General features: G+C 41.0%; 1 protein-coding gene across 1 annotated transcript in view; it reads right to left on the bottom strand.

The window, feature by feature from the left end:
* The window catches only part of LOC114006288 (catenin alpha-2-like), a gene marked incomplete at its 3' end in the record, with an annotated part of 514,130 nt that overhangs the window by 75,269 nt on the left and 421,740 nt on the right, over window positions 1-17,121 (bottom strand). The window lies entirely within an intron of this gene.

Here is a 17,121-nt window from a genome sequence, read left to right as displayed (position 1 = left end):
TCAGGGATAGCAGCTGGACAGAGAGGGGAAGGGAGTAGTAATGAGATCTGTACGAGAGAAACCACAGAGCTAGCCACCCACCGCTGCGTCCTGGACAGGGCGTAGCTGCTGCTGCAGGGGCTGGTCTGTCATACAACCATCCGACAGAACCCAGGGTAGAGTTTTCTGGGCTCCAATTATGAACTAGGGGTTGGTGTGCTAGACAGCTGACATGGCTAGCAGATCTGTAAGAAAACCCAGCAGGGGAAAGTCCACTGTTCTGATGGCTACAGAGTTATGTGGTCAAGACACTCACCTGTCACTATTCTAAAATATTAGAGACCGCTTGCTGTTCATTTCTTTTTTGGGGATTACAGGGGCCTCTCAGCTCTTTTGCATTTGGAGATATAACAAAGAATTAAAAGCTAAAGCAGGGGCCAGCAGATAGCATAATGGTTAGTCACTGGACTCCCATGTAGTCAACTGTGGTTCAAGTCCCAGACCCAGCAGTTTAAAACTCACACCAGGCACGTGAGCACGTGTGTCCAAGATCCTAAGAGGAGAAGGGAGTGGGGCATGGCCATCCCCCCTTGGGGGTGATTTCTTACTGTCTCTCTACCTCTCTGTTTCTCCAGCAAGTACATGTGCCCTATAACAAAAATTTCTCTTAAAAAAAGCTAAACCAAACAAGTAAGAGTTTCCGATCACTTGAACAACCTAGATGTGGACATCCTGCTGGAACTTAGTTTACCATCTGATCATTGATAAGGCAATGCTAACAGTGCTTTGTGTTGTAGAAGGCACAAGACATCTAAATGTTAATGGTAGCTAGTCCTTGATTCACCAACAACACAGAAAGTAAGTAGAATTTTAGTAACAGCAACAACAAAAACAACACAACATATTTGGAGATCAATTAGACATGGAGACTAGAGAGAAAATGGAGCTGATCATGAACACTGGCAGGATGTGAGGGTCAGGTACACACCTGCACAGAGACCTAGGAGTGGGGCACAAACGGAGATAACTCTCTAGGATGAGACTAACACCTTGTCAGCAGGAGTAGGGAAGACTGGGAGAGAGCAGAGTGGGGCTTCACATAGCAGAGTGTACAGAGAGGTATAAAAGGTTCAATAAAGGGAGGCCAGCAGGTGGCATAGTAGTTACAATACTGGACTTCCACATGGCTGACCATGGTTTGAGTCCCGGACCTGGCAGCTTGAAAAATCACACGAGGTACATGTGTGCCCCAAATCCCTAGCGGAGAATGGAGGAGAAGAAATTGCAGCATGACCATTTCCTCTGAGGGGTGATTTCTCACTTTCTTTCTCTGTCTCTAGCGAGTGCATGTGCCCTACAGCGAAAGCCTAAAAACAAGCCAAAAAAAGTTTCAATGAAGGGTACAGTTAAGATGACAGACTTATTTCATTCACAATAAAACCATTCTTTTTTAAAATTTTTTAATGAGTACTTCTAACTTATTAAGCAAAATCTAACTCCTTTAAATAAAGCCAGTGAGAGCATTGCAAGTCTATATATCCTATAATCTGTCCTAAGATACAGGGACTGTGAGGACAAAAGAACCTTTTGTTGTTTTACAGATAGCTCAGAATATAATGTAAACGTAATTATTTCAGTGAGTGTTACAGTTATTCAAACCTTCACACTGATACTTTTTCCTACTTGGGGAATGTGGGTGTGCATGGAAATACATTGTGCTGTTGGGTTATTTTTTTTTTAAAGAGGCACCATCTACGATAACCATATTTTATTGCTAACCAGCTTAGTCTTTATGACTAGGCATAAGCAAATAGCTTGATATACAATGACAACATGAGAGACACTTAAACATTCATTACTATCCTGGCACAACAGTGGATTTTCAAGATGGATGGCCCCAGAGGTCTAAATAGAGTGTAAGGTAGGGCTGCAGTCAGGAGGTACATGTTCAATCCAAGTGCCCCATCCCTGCCACGCATTTACATGAATCTCCTCCTTCACACTCCCACCACCAAATCAAAAGTCACTGGCAAACATCTGCATAATGGGGAGAAGAAACGTTCTTTCCACTCCGTATAGTGCAGCTCGAAAGACCATGATACGCTAAGGCAAATCCAATGGCGTGTTCAGAGGGACATCACAGGGAAAGCTAGATCAATCTGTACGAGGTGCAATGATGGCTGCTATCGGAATGGATCCACTTATGGAAGGAAAGGGGAAATTTATAAGGCACCCAACCCAGAGACCTACATGGCTGGTCTCAAATTCTACAGTTAAATTGGTATGAGCCCTAGCTTGGGTAAGAGTAAACCACTCACATAGGATTATTTCCAGAGCAGAGGGCCCAAGAGGAAAGTCCAGTCACCGCCCCCCGCCCCCAACAACAACAACAGTTAGAGTCCCATGCATTATGCGAGCAACCGTGATGACTCAAATTGATCTTCAAGTTCCGATTTCATACAGCAGGTGAGTAGGAAGGCATTTCATCCAGCTGCTGACCCTCTGGTCAGTAATACTGCTTCAAAGCCAGTAGGTGGCACATGACAGTGAACGCCTCTTAGACTGAGCTAAGCAATCTGAGGCCCACAGCAGGTACCCTGGTGCACAAGAGCCACAGAGAGAGGGAGACAGAGAGAAGGAGAGAGACCTACATTAGGAAATGTGAGTCTGCAAATGGGAAACTCACACTAAATTCTGATATTATTCTAAGATAAATAGAGGATGATTTCATTCCACTCAAATTAAAACTAAAAGCTCATTTTAAGCCCATACAAATGATTTCACGTTGTTAAAGATTTTGAGCAAAAGGCAATCTAAAATCAGCTCTAGCTTTAAAATGTCTGATATCCCTGTAGTTTTAGGATTACGGACATAAAATGGAAATCTATGTTACAAAATGGTAAATGAGTTTATCAGGATAAAATTAGCCATCTTCCCAGGGAACTAGTTTTCCTACAGAACTGAAATATTTAGCTAAGAAATAGCAGGCATGTGTAGGAGAGAATGGAGCAGTGAAGAGCGGGCAATAAAGACCTGCTTGTTTCTTTTATACATATCTTGCCTTCAATCTCTTGTACATGATGATAGACCTAATTCAGAGCAGCATTTCTAGGAGATCCTTGATCTCCTCAAGCAACAAAAACAAAAAAAAAAAAAAGCCACTACCACCTGCTGGAAAGAAAAAGAAATACCATCACCAAATAAGTGACCATGGGGAAATCATAATTAATATGTATGCAGTGCTTCTACATAAAGGCTAATTATATAGGTATTGCTCTAAATGCTGTGCATATATGAACTCATGGAATTAAAAAAGGATAAACCTTTAAAGTCTCAAAGACTTGGGTTGACTCTACTCCAATTACTGCTCTAGCCACGAGCTTAGTGTTTATTCAAGCGTTGTGTGTCAGACCCTCCACGGCAAAACAGGGAGAAAAAGATAACTGCCTAACAGACCATCGTTTGAATTAAAATTAGAGATGGTGCATTCAAAGCACCTAACGTGAGGCTTTCCTCACAATGGGGGCTTAATCATCATTATTATTAATACCACTACTACCACTATCACTGCAATTTTCCCCACATGTCAAGAATATATAGTTTGTAAACTCCTCGTCACAGGCCTAGAGTATTTTTCAGTTGAATCTACTTATTGTGTACAAAATAATTCCCTGTTATATATATATATATAACCAAATCAAAAGTCACTGGCAAACATCTGCATAATGGGGAGAAGAAACGTTCTTTCCACTCCGTATAGTGCAGCTCGAAAGACCATGATACGCTAAGGCAAATCCAATGGCGTGTTCAGAGGGACATCACAGGGAAAGCTAGATCAATCTGTACGAGGTGCAATGATGGCTGCTATCGGAATGGATCCACTTATGGAAGGAAAGGGGAAATTTATAAGGCACCCAACCCAGAGACCTACATGGCTGGTCTCAAATTCTACAGTTAAATTGGTATGAGCCCTAGCTTGGGTAAGAGTAAACCACTCACATAGGATTATTTCCAGAGCAGAGGGCCCAAGAGGAAAGTCCAGTCACCGCCCCCCGCCCCCAACAACAACAACAGTTAGAGTCCCATGCATTATGCGAGCAACCGTGATGACTCAAATTGATCTTCAAGTTCCGATTTCATACAGCAGGTGAGTAGGAAGGCATTTCATCCAGCTGCTGACCCTCTGGTCAGTAATACTGCTTCAAAGCCAGTAGGTGGCACATGACAGTGAACGCCTCTTAGACTGAGCTAAGCAATCTGAGGCCCACAGCAGGTACCCTGGTGCACAAGAGCCACAGAGAGAGGGAGACAGAGAGAAGGAGAGAGACCTACATTAGGAAATGTGAGTCTGCAAATGGGAAACTCACACTAAATTCTGATATTATTCTAAGATAAATAGAGGATGATTTCATTCCACTCAAATTAAAACTAAAAGCTCATTTTAAGCCCATACAAATGATTTCACGTTGTTAAAGATTTTGAGCAAAAGGCAATCTAAAATCAGCTCTAGCTTTAAAATGTCTGATATCCCTGTAGTTTTAGGATTACGGACATAAAATGGAAATCTATGTTACAAAATGGTAAATGAGTTTATCAGGATAAAATTAGCCATCTTCCCAGGGAACTAGTTTTCCTACAGAACTGAAATATTTAGCTAAGAAATAGCAGGCATGTGTAGGAGAGAATGGAGCAGTGAAGAGCGGGCAATAAAGACCTGCTTGTTTCTTTTATACATATCTTGCCTTCAATCTCTTGTACATGATGATAGACCTAATTCAGAGCAGCATTTCTAGGAGATCCTTGATCTCCTCAAGCCACTACCACCTGCTGGAAAGAAAAAGAAATACCATCACCAAATAAGTGACCATGGGGAAATCATAATTAATATGTATGCAGTGCTTCTACATAAAGGCTAATTATATAGGTATTGCTCTAAATGCTGTGCATATATGAACTCATGGAATTAAAAAAGGATAAACCTTTAAAGTCTCAAAGACTTGGGTTGACTCTACTCCAATTACTGCTCTAGCCACGAGCTTAGTGTTTATTCAAGCGTTGTGTGTCAGACCCTCCACGGCAAAACAGGGAGAAAAAGATAACTGCCTAACAGACCATCGTTTGAATTAAAATTAGAGATGGTGCATTCAAAGCACCTAACGTGAGGCTTTCCTCACAATGGGGGCTTAATCATCATTATTATTAATACCACTACTACCACTATCACTGCAATTTTCCCCACATGTCAAGAATATATAGTTTGTAAACTCCTCGTCACAGGCCTAGAGTATTTTTCAGTTGAATCTACTTATTGTGTACAAAATAATTCCCTGTTATATATATATATATATATATATATTTCCACAGTGCACATATACTCACCAGAGCAGCAGAGAAAGAAAGCAGCCCCATTGACATAAGTCTCGGCATAATCCTTATTACTCCATGTCTCCAACCTATCAGGATTTGGGGCACATGCACGTATCCAGCATATTTTTCTAGCTACCAGGGCCAGGATTCCAACCAGGGTCAGCCATGTGTGATCTGGTTCCCAATACACAATGCTTAACCACTTCACCATGGGGCTAGCCCCACAATAATTCAGGAGCAAGAAATATCTGTCCCCAAAACATACTATTTTAAGGCAGAATATAGCAAAAACAAATAAACAAACAAAATGGAGTTTGGCTTTCGAATTGTGCTCGTTCCAGTTCCTATTCTATTCTGGAGACGCTGGAATAGACACATGTATAACCTTGAGACAGTATGGATTTAAATGTGGAATTACAGGCCTGGGTTAGCAAACAGAAAATTCTGAGAACACATGAGGGACAGAGCCAGAGGCGTGGAGAGTCACAGAGGAAGCACATCTTGAACCCAAACAGAATAGCCACCGTGAGGCTCACCCTTTAATGGAGACCACATACAGAGTGAGCATCTAAGTGCGTGGCAGAGGAACTACTGGGAAACAGTGAAAAACAAGGAAAAGGTGATGGTGAAAAGTGAGGTGCAGACAGGGTGTATGGGGGTGATGGAATATCAAACTCAGAACTCCTTATGGTCTCAGATGCAAAGGGGGATTAAATTTGTGTTTCCTTTGTTCTTTTTTGGCAACACCAAGTACTGGACTTGTCCCCTGGAATCAAATGACAAAAGCTGAAACTCCAGTGAGAATGAGACTAATTAAGTTAAGCCACAGAGCAAATGCAGGGGAAATCACCAGAGGTGAGAGCGACGCGCGGAGAGAAACGTCAACGTCCATCCCATACCTTGTGTGGTTGTTTACATTGTCAAAATTGTTATTGTAAAATAAATACATGGTGCTTAGGAGATTTGAACAATACAATGAAAAGGAACCATAAAAAGCATCCACAGTTCCAATAACCAAGAACCACCAGGGAACATATGATGATCTATCCTGTAGAACATTCTCTATGCCTCTATATACTTGTATTTATATATATGAGAAATCACAGGTTTGGGAAACCCACCACTGCATTCTGGACGAGGTGGAGCTGCTGTGGCCTGAGAGGCTAGTCTGCTGTGCATCAACCTGGCAGATCCCAGCACAATTTCTATCTGGGCTCCAATTATGAAATAGGGGTTGATGTGTGCTGGACTGGCCAACATGGCTTATAAACCTGCAAGAAAACTCAGCAGGGCCCAGTCAATATATAATTATAATTATGCATTCCCTGGAGTAGGAAGTGTGTGGGAAACAAGAGAGAGAAAGCACCACCCCGCCCCCCACTATGGAGAATGAGCATGTTACAATTTCTTCTCCATGGTTCCTTCCTTTTGGAATTTTGGGCATACACACATATACATGCCCAGCATGTTTTTCAAAATATGAGTTCATAATATGGGATTTGAACCATATAGTCAGTCATGGGGGATCCGGCCAACTTAGCCACCATGCCACCAACTAGCCTTATGCTTGTATTTTTAAACAGTAGTTTTCTTTAAAAAAAATAATAATAAGTTGCTAGAAGACACATGTGTTCACTAAAAAGAGACAAAGAGAGAGGAAAAGTAAGAAATCATCCTCTCATTCCCAGGATTGATGACCACACTGCAATCCTTTTTTCTCCATTCTCTTTCAAGACTTTGAGCATGCACAAACACGTGCCTAGTATGTTTTTCAAGCCATTAGGTCTAGGACTCGAACCAAGCAGTCAGCAATGTGGGATCCAGCTGCCTTAACCACCACACCACCTGGCTGGCCCAACCAATAGTTTTCACATGTAATATCTACAACTGTATATTTTCCTTTATCTAGTTATATAAATTACCTTATCTAATTACATAAACTATCTGACATATATCAATAGTTAATGTGCTTGATATTTCCATCAATTTTACAGAATTTCTAGAGAAGAGAACACCCAAAATTTTCCAGTTCTCTCAGCTACAGTTTATCATCTCTTCAAGATCATCTATGCTCGCCTTAAGATGTTTTTGACTCGAGGGCCAGCAGGTGGCGTGGTGGTTAAGGTACTGGGTTCTCACATGGCCAACTGCAATATGAATACCAGATCCATGGATTGAAAATCATTTTGGGCATACATGCATGAGTGCCCCAAATCCTGAGAGGAGAACGGAACAGAAGGAACTGCAGTATGGCTATCACCCCTGAGGGATGAGTTTTCACTTTTTCTCTGTCTCTCTTGGGTGAGCACGCACACTCTTTGGCAAAAAAAAAAAAAAAAAAAAAAAAAAAACTAAACAAAACAAAACTTTTTGACTCATGTCTTCCTGAACATACAAATCCTAAAGGATTTGGGAAAGTGGATCCTGTAAAATAATGCAGAAACTACAGTGTGATTTTAGAGAAGAAAGCAAGATAGTAAGGTTTAAGACCGGAACTCAGGTTCCCTCAGCTGTGGTCAGTTCTGCTAGTCAACTGACCTCTCTACTGAACTACATGCTTCCTGAGTCAGTGCAGGAAAAAATATTACGGAGTTTCAAAATGGTAATTGAGTAGACAGTATCCAGTTGTGAACATTACATCATTTTCATTATTTTGGAGATTTCATGAAGCAATGCTGATTCTTAAGAGGTATTTACTGCTGTGATTATCTAATTTTCAAAGCGTGATGGGAATATAGTTATCTTCACTTGAGAGAAAGTAAACAGAAATGTTAAAGGAATAGCCCATTTAGAGAACGCTAACAGAAGGTACAAGGCCACCACAGATCTGATGGATTATGCCGTGCCTCGTGGCTCCATTTTTGGAGCCGTAAGTGAGCTCCTTTGATGAGAATCATCCAGAGTTGGCTGAAGGAGGGAAAGAACGAGAGAAACAGGTGTTGATTCAGCCAAGGACCTCTGAAGTGCCTGCACTAGCAAACGCAGGAAAATCGTCTGTTGGGATGGATCCAGAAGTCTGTGCGTACCACAGAATGACTCAAGACTCCTTCCTTTTCAGGGTTCTATTAAGTGATACCTTTTTGCCCTTCCTATTTTAACATGTGGCTCTCTTCTGATAATAAGTATAGGTCCCCCCCCTTTTTTAAAAAAAAAAAAAAACAAGAACTATTTATTTTATTTTATTTATTTATTCATTTATTTTAGTTTGGCCATAGAGAGACACACGCAGAGAAAATAGAGAATTAGAGAGAAAGAGAAAGTGAGAAAGCAAGCCACCAGGTCCAGGACTTGAATGGCGGTCAGCCATGAAGGAGTGTCCCGTGCCTTAACCACCATACCACCTACTGGTCCCCGTGAACAGGTGTCTTTTTAAGAACTCACGATGTGCCCAGTTCTGCTCAAAGAATTGTACCTGTATCAAGCCCACACTGGACCAAGTGCATTTCCTCAATAAGAGTCAGGCACAGGGAAGGCAGGCTTACTGGGCACTTCACATTTTGAACCATAGTAAATTGATACTGAAGTAGGGAGAAAAGGCAAATGAAATCCTAACCACCATGAACTTCACAATGAAATAGTCAGTGGAGTATTTTCCTCCTTTTTAACTTTTTTTTTAACTTGAACTTAAAGTTGAATTCCTGAGTTTGAAGCCAGAAGGGAGGTAGAACATTTTTATTCATTTATTTATTTATATATTTATTTATTTACTTACTTACTATTATTTTAGAGAGGTTCTTGCTATAAGGTGTGTGCGCTCACCGGAAAGAGAGAGAGACAGAAAGCGAGAAATCACCCCCCAGGGGGAATGGCCACACTGCAATCCTTTCTCCTCTGTTCTCCTGTCGGGATCTTGGGCATGCACACACACACGCGCCTGGCATGAGTTTAAGCCACCGGATCCCAAACTCAAACCACAGTCGAATACATGGCAGTTCAGTGACATAGCCAATATGCTAACTGCTGCTCCTGAGGAAAAACATTTTTTAAAGGCAGGTACTAATGAGAGTAGACACTCCTTTGTTTCTCCTTTGTTTTTTTTTCACTTGGGAATTTGGTAGTAAGAGGGAACGTCTTAACATTTTATGAGAAACAATCAAGAACGGGAAAGAGCAATGGACACATTTCACCCCAGAGGGGTTATGACTCAAAATCCATAATTGGAAAACAGGTCAACAATGACCATCAGAATATTTCTCTGAGATCCCAGGATGATATAATCCTATATTTGTTCAAGCAAAATCTGCATTAAGAGAAGCTACCTCCAGGGACCAGCCGATAGCATAATGGCTACGTCACTGGGTACCCACATGATTGACTACGGTTTGAGCCCCAGAACAAGCAGCTTGAAACTCATGCCAGATGCATGTGTGTGAGTGCCCAAAACCCAAGAGAAGAATGGAAGAAAAGGGGTAGGTGGCCATCTCTGCGAACCAATTCTCACTTTCTGTCTCTCTTTCTCTCTCTGTCTCTCCAGCGAGCACACATGCCTGATAACAAAAATCTTTCTCAGGACCAGCAGTTAACGTAATGGCTAGGTAGCTGGACTCCCACGTCCGTGGTGCACATCCCAGACCCGATGGCTTAAACTCACACAGGGTGCATGTGCGTGCGTGCCCAAGATCCCGGGAGGAGAATGGAGGAGAAGGGATTGCAGTGTGGCCATCCCCTCTGGGGGGTGATTTCTCGTTTTCTGTTTCTCTGTCTCTCTCTGTCTGTCTGGCGAGCGCATGCACCCTATAGCAAAAACCTCTCCAAAAAAACCCAAAAATCTTTCTCTCTAAAAAAATAAATAAATAAAAATAAAACAAACTACCTCCCACTGATACTGCAAGAACCGATGTGTGAATATATAGCACAACTTGGACAAATTCAGGTCCTTTATCAAAAACAAGATAATCTTTGGCCTAAATACAAGGAATTCAGAAGAAGCTTAATCAGCTAATCAAAAACTGCTTTAAAACCAAGAACCAAAACAAAAACACCTACCATACAAATCACATCAAAACCATATTACAGAATGAGGAACTGCTTGTTTGTTTTACTACCAAGGGTAGTGCACTCAGGGGTCTCTTTATTCTTGGTTTTATTAACATCTCTGAGAAAATAAGAAATTAGATGCAAAATGACAAAAGTATGATGGAACCAATGTCTATGAAGTGACTGTGAAACTAGAGAATATCTTTCTTCTTCTTTTTTTTTTTTGGAGAGGTTTTTGCTATAGGGCACATGCGCTTGTCAGACAGAGGGAGAAGAGAAACAGAAAGCGAGAAATCACCCCCCAGGGGGGATGGCCATGCCACAATCCCTTCTCCTCCATTCTCCTCTTGGGATCTTGGGCACGCACACACACGCACCCAGTGTGAGTTTTAAGCCACCGGGTTCAGGACACGAACCATGGTCAACTACATGGGAGTCCAGTAACATAGCCATAACACTAACTGCTGGTCCTGAAAGTGGAGAATTTCTGATTCAACTCCAGTAGGATCTCCTCATGCATTGTTCAGCATCTCACACCTCATGTATTAAGACACAGAAGCCCTTGTGGCCAGCATTTGGCATGGTGGTTAAGGTGCTGGGCTCCCATATTGCCAACTGCTGTTTGAGTCCCAGGCCTAGTGGCTTGAAAATCATGCAGGGGGCATGTGTGTGCATTCCCAATATCTTAAGAAGCGAATGGAAGAGAAGGGATGGCCATATGGCCATCCCCCTGCCCCCCAGGGGTGATTCCTCACTTTCCTCTCTCTGTCTCTCTCTGGCAAGCATGCACACCCTAAAAAAATTCTTAAAAACAAAAAAGACACAGAAGCCCAATGGAAGAGCAACCAGCATAGCCAGAGGTCTTCTGGGGCCAGCACCCTAAGTCTCCTAAGTCCCAATCAGAGGCTCTGGCCATAGTTTCACAGTGCTGTAAGACTAACGACACATGTTACCAGCCACTCAAAACATCCTCACCCAACAAAACCCTGATGGAGCCACACGGCCTTGACATAGCCACTTCTGTGGCTCCCACAGCTCTATAGACAAATGCGTGCCCCTATCTGGTCAGGGCCAGTGTTGTCTACCAAGGTAAATAACTAAATCTGTTTCAATGCAGTTTTCCCCCTATGGAGATATGTTCAGTATGCAAAAGTGCTACAAATGTCAGGAACTGATGATTAAGTGTATTGAACGTTATGAGCTATTAAACATCGTTAGAGACAGTAATGCACCACCTTGCAGAAGGCACAGATCATTAAGCGTATGGATTTTAATTATTTCAGCTGTAGCCTTTTCCTGGTTTGGGAGGAAAAGGTATAAGATCATCTTACATTGTTGTAGCCAGAAAGATGATCAAGCTGCAATATGGCACACTTCACAAATGAGACCTTTGCAAGGATCTGTTAAATGTAGCAATAGCCACATTCCATAAAAAAGTGATTTTTATCCTTGGTTCAAATGCAATAGATATAAACTTGGAAACATCGAACAGTGATATGCTTAAGGGAAAATAGAGTAGAGAGGATCAACAGTGAACCCAATTTTTGAATATTTTTTATCAAATAAAGAACAAAATAATTTTAAGACATGTATATTGTTGTATAGTAAATGGGTTTCTAAAATAAGGACTATATCAAACATACAATAAAACCTAGTGTTATGTTAGTTTGTAAAGTGAATAAGCATTCAATAAATTAGCTTTTGCATAAATCCAAAATTTCAATAATTTCATATATGTAAGGCAACTCTCTATAAAAAGTATGCTGTTGACTTCTTATTGATATTCTTAAATGGATAAAAGTTTCTATTGATCTGTATCTCCTGCAACCATGACACAAATCAAAATTCACGGAAATGTCAGTGGTCTGATTTGTGCTTGGCAGTTGAAGTGTGACTTGAAAAACCTTTCAGCTTGCTGAGGAAAACAAGGAACAATGCCACAGCTTGCTCTAGACTGGAAAAGCAGAGCTACTATAATCAGAAATGCTAGCATCCCATCCTAAATCAAAGAGGCAGACAAAAGCCAGGATGAACCCTCTGACATATGAATACAGAGGACTCCTTGATTTCCTTCTGCTGATTAAGATATTCTGCAAGAAAATGCAAAGTTAGAGGGATGGTTTTAATGCCAAAATTCCAGAATTTAAGAATATCTTAGAGGATGCCACGAACCTAAAATTTTAGCAGATGCAACACCAAGTTACTACCAGGATATAAAACCTTGTATATTTCTAGGAAATTATCCCAAGTAGAGAAAGCATTACTTGTTCATTTTTTTCTCCTATTCTTGATGTTTGATAAGCTCTTCTTAACCTTACATAAAAATCAAATTTCCTCCTTAGTAGGGCAGATCTTGAAATATTTTTAAAAATGTCCTTTGGGGGCGGGCAGGTGGCACAGAGGTTAAGGTGCTGAATTCCCACATGGCCAACTGCATTTCAAGTTTTGGACTAAGGGACTTTTTTCTCACTTTCTCTGGTCAAATTTAAATAATAATAAAAATGAAAATAACTTTTTAAAAAAGTGTCCCTTAAAGAGAAGGAAGATATGAAAATGAACATTCACCAGTCACTACCCAAGCATTAATGCTACATTTGGGTTATGAAAAGGAAAACTAACATAAAGAAATGAACAAATAACTCCTCCTAGGTCCCCAAATGTTAAATATCTACTAATTCATTATTCAAGATTTGTTTGCTTTTTTACACTACCTTTTAAAAGTCAAATTAAGGGGAACCAGCAGTTAGTGTAATGGCTATGTCGCTGGACTCCCACATAGTCGACCGCGGTTCGTGTCCCGGACCCGGTGGCTTAAAACTCACGCCGGGGGCGTGTGCGTGCGTGCCCAAGATCCCGAGAGGAGAATGGAGGAGAAGGGATTGCGGCGTGACCATCCCCCTGGGGGGTGATTTCTCGCTTTCTGTCTCTATGTCTCTCTCTGTCTGTCTGGCGAGCGCACACGCCCTACAGTGAAAATCTCTCCAAAAAAAAAAAAAAAGAAACTTAAAAAAAAAAAGTCAAATTAAGGATGTAAACATAAAAGATGTTTCTGGTATGTTTTGGAGGGAAGAAATCTGGTTTCTAGTACGTGGTGAAAAGAATACAGTCACAAGACACTCTGGTCTGTTTTAGGATCTAAATTACTACAAATATTTGAAAGAAACTAATGTGAGCTCATTGGCATAACCCAGCTCCTCAATTTCAGAAGTGTCAAGAACCTTCCGAGGCTTGCTCAAGCTCCAACAGACAGCTTAGGGCACATTCCAGACCAGAGGCTAGGTCTCCTGACTCCGAGTCTGACATTTGCGGCTGTTTGTTACTGAGATTTTTAATTGCTGCAGCTGACTACACTTTGAAACATTCTGTTTTTTCTATAGTTTCACAGATAAATATCTGACTGTCTCCAAGTCAGTGCATATACCTGAAGAGTTGTATTCCAGTTTGTGTGTCTTGATATCACACTTACATGTATATACCTTCATGATCTGTGACATCTTAGAAGCGCCGTTAGTATAACTAAAGAATACTTCCATCGCTGATTTCATATCAGCCAGAATACAGATACAAGGAAAAGTGGATGGAAAGTACAAAAAAAGACACAGTATATATTTTGCACTTTATAGACTGCAGCTAAATAAACTAGGCTTGAAATTGTTAAACTCTAAAGAGTCAACCCAACTTTTTATAAAATAGTCTTTGCCTAAACAAAACAATGGACCAATTCTCAAAATGGAAAAAGCTGATGAAGGAAAGGAAATTCTACTACACACTTCCAAATTAGAAACAAAACCAAAAGTGTTCCAGGAACCAGCATCGTGAACGTGGTGCGTGGTGCTATAACATCACAGCTCAGTAAGTTATATTTTTAAAGTGCAATATGGAGAAATGAATCTTCCTCACTGGTTAGTGCATAAAAAAAGTTCAAATGATCATATTTAGGATTTAACTGGCCTTGACTTTAATTTTGACCTACCGTTTATTTTTTTATTCATAACAGAAATTCATAAATTGGAAGATTTCATAAATGGAAGTATAGGCACAATTCTGTTTACTGAACTGACAGGGGCTGCCCCTATTAACATTATTCTAGTTCAAACATTAAGAGGCTTCAAAAGAAACACAACATCTAAATTAAAATTGCTATAAAAATTGTGATAAACACAGCTATTGAAAATTTATTTGTGCAGTAGGAGAATCTGGCAATAGGTAGTAGATAAATTTGATTTAAGGTAACTCAAAACTCTAAATCCAAAAAGACAAACTGTCAAAAGTGCTAATCAAAGGTCTCTTCACTTTTGTGATCAATAGCTTGTCAGTAGGGGCATGACAGATCTCTGCCTTCTCCCTTAGAACTCAAAAGTACCTTTTTTTTTTTTTTTGGAGACTTTTTTTTGCTACAGGGTCCATCCACTCTCCAGAAAGACAGAGACAGAGACAGAAAGCGAGAAATCCCCCCCGAGGGGGGGGGGATGACCATGCCACAACCCTTCTCCTCCATTCTCCTCTTGTAATCTTGGGCACTCATGCACACACGCCCGGCAAGAATTTAAGCCACCAGGTCTGGTTCTCAAACCGTGGTTGACTACATGGGAGTCCCGTGACATAGCCATTATGCCAACTGCTGGTCTCCAAAAGTACCTTTTAAAGATAAATGAAATAAAGTTTAAAAAATCAGGCTTGAGGGACCAGCAGTTAGCGTAATGGCTATGTCGCTGGACTCCCATGTAGTCAACTGCAGTTTGAGTCCCAGACCCGGTGGCTTAAACTCATGCTGGGCACATGTGCGTGTGTGCCCAAGATCCCGAGAGAAGAATGGAGGAGAAGGGATTGCGGCGTGGCCATCCCCTCTGGGGGGTGATTTCTTGCTTTCTATCTCTCTGTCTCTCTCTGTCTGCCTGGCGAGCGCACGTGCCCTATAGCACAAACCTCTCAAAAAAAAAAAAAAAAATCAGGCTTGAAAAGAAAAAGTGTCCTAACAGAATGGTGTGCAGTCTTCTGGGTGATGGGTCGTAAGTACCCACCATGTGGCAGAACTCGATAGTCCTAGATAGTGGTCCTAGATATTCAAGACGAAGTCACAGCTATTGCCTTCCATTTGTCAGTGCTTCTACCTTGGTGATTCTGAAATACTCACTGACAAGTCTCATCTGTGGAATATCTGTAGAGAAACGTCCTCTGAGTAGACATTTGGAAAGTCAAGAAAGAGGAAGCAGGTGTTGGGAATCAAGGGACTGTAGGGGTGTTTGGTCAGCTGTAACAGTAGGTAAGAGTGGACAGAATGCGTGCTCATATCCCTTATCTAAAATGCTTGGGACCAGAAGTCCTTTGTGGTTTTTGCTTGTTTGTTTGTTTGTTTGTCTGTTTTTCCCATAATATATAAAGAGGTATCTTGAGGATGGGACCCAAGCCAGACAATTCATTTCTGTTTCATATACATCTTATACCCATAACCTGAAAGTAATGATACACAATCTTTTTATACTTAGTGTTTTGACTACACCTCATCACATAAGGTCAGATGCAGAATTTTTCACTTGTAGACTCTTGTCAACACTCAGGAAGGTTTGAATTCTGGAGCACTGTGGGTTTGGGTTAAAGAAGCTCAGTCCGTACTCGTGTGTGTGTGTGTGTGTGTGTGTGTGTGTGTGTGTGTGTGTTCTGAGTTTAAGTTTTTATCTCCTTAATCCTCCCATGATACCTTTAGCCATGACTCTGCAAGATGGCGAAGATCACTCTGACACTACCTGCTCTCCACTCCTGACTAGATAGCTCCAGGTCAAATAGTACAAATGAGAATATCCCAGAAAAAAACACTTTTTATCATTATTTAGTCCTTCAGACATACAGTAAATAAGTCTGAGTCACAAGGGAAATTTTAAGGTCTCTCTCACCTCTGGACATCAATCTCTACATGAAAAAATGGGTTTGTGGGGTTCAAGATCCCTCTCTGCTGGGTCCCATTTGTTAGTCCACTAAAATTTCCAAAGGCAAGAGGTCCCCTCTTACACACGGCTGCATGAAATTGGACAGAAGTGTTGAGAAATGAAAGAAAGAATGAAGATTACAGGAAATCACTTAGCTTTAACCTTTTCTCTACTTCCACTAGAAATGTGGCCCACTACTTCAGGTAAAATAAGGAAAGGTGTCCAAAATGCCAAATAGCATAGGCAAGGATTTTTTAAAAAAATTATTTGGCTAGTTAACGTTTCAAATAATATGCTTGATATTTCAGTTCTTCCAGACATTGTCTGTTCTTATGAAGTACATCAAAATTCAAAGCTCAGATTTAATGGTTAAACTAAAACAAGACAAAACAAAAAGTAAATTAAATCTACTATTTTCCCTGGATTCTGACTTTTCTTGTGTTCCCTATATTAACAACTGGACCTATTCTGAGTTATCTTGCCAGTCTCAGAGTCTTTCTGCCTCTTGGTAGGTTTCCCCGTTATGCAAAGTAGCTGCACTTTGTGCTTCTCAGTGCCTATTTACTTTCAAGGAAAAGTGAGAAAATACCGATAAAATGACTTCAAAATGGCAGTGAATGTACCTGTCAGTGAACATCAGTACACAGTACCTAAGTAAACATATTTCTCACTACAAATGAATAAACTCACATTGTGAGCATAAGTTAACTTTTCTCTGTTGGTCTTCCTATAGGTAAAAGTGTTCTGGTCAGGGAACCAGCAGTTAGCGTAATGGCTATGTCGCTGGACTCCCACGTAGTCGACCGCGGTTCGCGTCTCAGACCCGGTGGCTTAAAACTCACGCTGGGCGTGTGTGCGTGCGTGCCCAAGATCT

The sequence above is a fragment of the Tupaia chinensis genome, unplaced genomic scaffold, assembly GCF_000334495.1.
Source record: "Tupaia chinensis unplaced genomic scaffold, TupChi_1.0 Scaffold146837_1, whole genome shotgun sequence".
In the NCBI taxonomy this organism is placed as follows: Eukaryota; Metazoa; Chordata; class Mammalia; order Scandentia; family Tupaiidae; genus Tupaia; species Tupaia belangeri.
The sequence above is the reverse complement of the archived record's forward strand: the minus strand, read 5'-3'. Positions and strand labels throughout refer to the sequence as shown.